This window comes from Arachis duranensis, chromosome 2, assembly GCF_000817695.3.
Source record: "Arachis duranensis cultivar V14167 chromosome 2, aradu.V14167.gnm2.J7QH, whole genome shotgun sequence".
Lineage (NCBI taxonomy): Eukaryota > Viridiplantae > Streptophyta > Magnoliopsida > Fabales > Fabaceae > Arachis > Arachis duranensis.
The window spans coordinates 71,717,594-71,720,855 of NC_029773.3; positions in this window are offsets into that span (position 1 = coordinate 71,717,594).

Genomic DNA, 3,262 nt, shown 5'->3' on the forward strand with positions numbered 1-3,262 from the left:
AAAAATGCACATACATAATCCTGGTTCTCCATAAAACCTCTAAGAGGTACATAAATAAAGCATTTTTATACATAAGAGGAGAAACTATACACGTATACATATATACATATATCAAAATAAGAAAAAGGAATCCCAAGGTAAACCACTTCGCCGTAGAAACTTCAGATGCCTACCGAAGTGCCTCTCGACCTGCATCTGAAAAACAATAATATAGCATGGAATGAGAACCGGAGGTTCTCAGCATGGTAAAGGTGCCACGCACATAAAATATAAGGTCTTGGAAATGTCAGAGGCAATCCTAGAATGCCGACAGTAAGATTATAAACCTAAAGAACTAAAACGGAAGCTATAAAGTAGGGTGGTTTTCTAAGGCTTTTTAAACTAAACTGATTCCTTAAAATCTAACTAAAACTGAACTAGGTTCCTAAATCTCTCCGCCTTTCCTCCGTTCCTCCATCTCTGATGATATTACAGAGACAAACAAGCAAACAAAAGCAAACACAGGTAGAATACAAATAGTACATATAGCAAGTATATCAAATAGCATGTTATAAGCAGTTAGGCATTCCCAGTTAATGCACAATTAAACAATTCAAACAAGATGCACATGATGCATGCCTATCCTATACCTGATGAGGCTCATCTGTCGGTTATCAAGCCAACCCGACAAGTCTGAAACCCTTGGACTGTCCCCCGTCGCGCATCCCCATGAGTTTATGCATAGCTTTTTTCTCATATCATTCATAACTCATACTTTCATATATAAAACTTTGCTCAATGGGGGCTACTATTCCCGCGAATTTATACGTGTCCGGTCACCCTTACGACGTAGGATCAACATAGTATCGAGTTTCAACCTGGAACACGTGGTGGCAAGCCACGGTTCTTTACCCAGGGAAACTCGTGTCTCAGATCATCATTCATATTCATTCATAAACATCTCATATGTTTGCATCTTTTTACATAGTTTATCATAACCCAGAGTAAGTGAGGCAAAACCACAACCCTTGTGTCTACCCGGGAGCCTCTATACTAACCAACCTGGAGCAAGTGGGGCGGAACCACAACCCTTGCGTTTACCTAGGAGATACGTTCTCATATACCCAGGAGGAACAAAGGAGGGGATCCTAACCTCCCACCATCTCGATGGGGGCGATTTTACAATACCAAGAGGAACAAAGAAGGGGATCCTCACCTTCCACCGTCTCTTGGGGTCACTCTTTCGAGAAAGAGTGCTCAGATGTAACATTTATTCCTTTCATTAGCCAGTTTCATAATTTAAAAGATATATATACATATATATGTATGCCATCTATCTTCTCATACCTAAATCATCACCTTTTCAACTTTACTTCACCTCCAAGTTACCTTAATTTCCTAACTCCAACTTATCACGAAGCTTACTAATAAGATCTAGCGTTAAAAGAATAAAAATAGAGATTTAGATATTTGAAATCATATCTGAATCATAAAAATACAAGTGGCAAAAATAGAGTGTGTGCAGATGCACACAATTGTGCGTGCGCACACCAACCAGGAACTACTTAATGTGCGTGCGCCTCACTTATGCGAGCGCCACCAGCAGAAAGCATCCCCCAGTGCGTGCGTGTGCACCATGGCATGTGTATGCACATTTTCGGTAAAACACCAGGTGTGCGTGTGCACAAAAGCGTGCGTAGGCACAAGTGAAGTTGTTGCTACTGCTGGGTGCGTGCGCACATCAGTGTGCATAGGCACACACCAGAAATTCTGGTTCTACTGTATTTTAAAAATTTTCAGTTTTTGTACCAGATTTCTGGCGTCCATAACTTTCTCTACAGAATTCGGTTTTCTGCACAATTTATATCGTTTTAAAGCTTGTAAAACCCTCTTTGATTTGAAACAAACTTCATTTTTGTCCAAAATTTGACGCTCAAGTTATGGACTGCCGAAGTTCGTTAAAAATCAAGTTTTTATTCAAAACCTCAAACCTCCATTTTTACCACAACAAACTCAATACCCACACCCCAACATACCACTTTAGAATGCCAAAAACCTCCACCTCCTAGATTAATCAATTATACTCTCATATGCACAATCCCATATACAAATTACTCAACTAAACAACAAGATCATCATCCTTCATCACATATATAAGTTCATTCCTTAATACATTGCCAATTATCACTAGTTCACCATATAACATCATGTTCCATCACCAACATTAGTTACCAAGCTAATAATCAACCAAAATCGACAATCATTATCAAAGTACTAAACATTTAACGCATTCAAATATTCATACCTAGCCTATGGTCATCTAGTCTAAGTTTTCACAAAACCTTACATATTAAATACGAGAAACCTAAACCATACCTTGGCCAATTTCCACGTATTATCCAAGACAACCCACAAGGCGAATTTGTAAGCCCCAACCACCAAAATCCAGCAACTAGAACTCACTCCAAGCTTCCAATTAAGCTTCCAACATATTCAATTGCCTCATATCACATGTTTACATGCACCTAACATAATTATCACAAACATATTCCCAACACTCAGTATCCAAAACACAAAATTAATGAATTAGCTAGAGTTCTAGGATTCTCACCTTGCACAAGCACCAAAGAAGCAAGATTGAACGTTCTCTTTAAGCTAATTCGAACCTAAACACCGGAATTAAGCAATTTTCAACATAATTGCTTATATAATTCAAAATTGGGAAGGAAGAAATTAGAATACAGAAGTGATTTTCTTACCTAATTAGTGACTGGGTTTTGTAGAGCTCGACGACGCGAATGCGTGGCTACAAACGGTATGACGATCGGAGCTCCAAATCAAAAGTTATTGAGATTTGATTATATGAGTGAGGGTTAGGATTGTTACTTGTTCTCCCCCCCTGTTTGCTTGCGTCCAGCATGTTTTTGCATGCAAAAATGGGAAGAATGAGCTTCAGCTCATTTTTATTTAGTGAGCTAGTTGGGCCCACGGGCCCAGTTCAGGTTCGGTTTGACCGGTTTGGTCTGTTCGGTCCAATCTTGGGCCAAATTCTTTGAAATTAATGTCAAAATTTTTATTTTAATTAGCTCTATCTTATTTTAATATAAAATTTACATTTCTAATTTATTGATTAATTATTCGCTAATTTTGCGGGATTTATATCCTACCCACATAATTAAGAATTTTGCCCTCAAAATTCAGATTCAGTTATCTAAAAAGAGGTGTGGGTAGTCCTTCCGAATACTTAGAGTTTTTTGAAGCTGACCTCATCACTCAAAGCGTC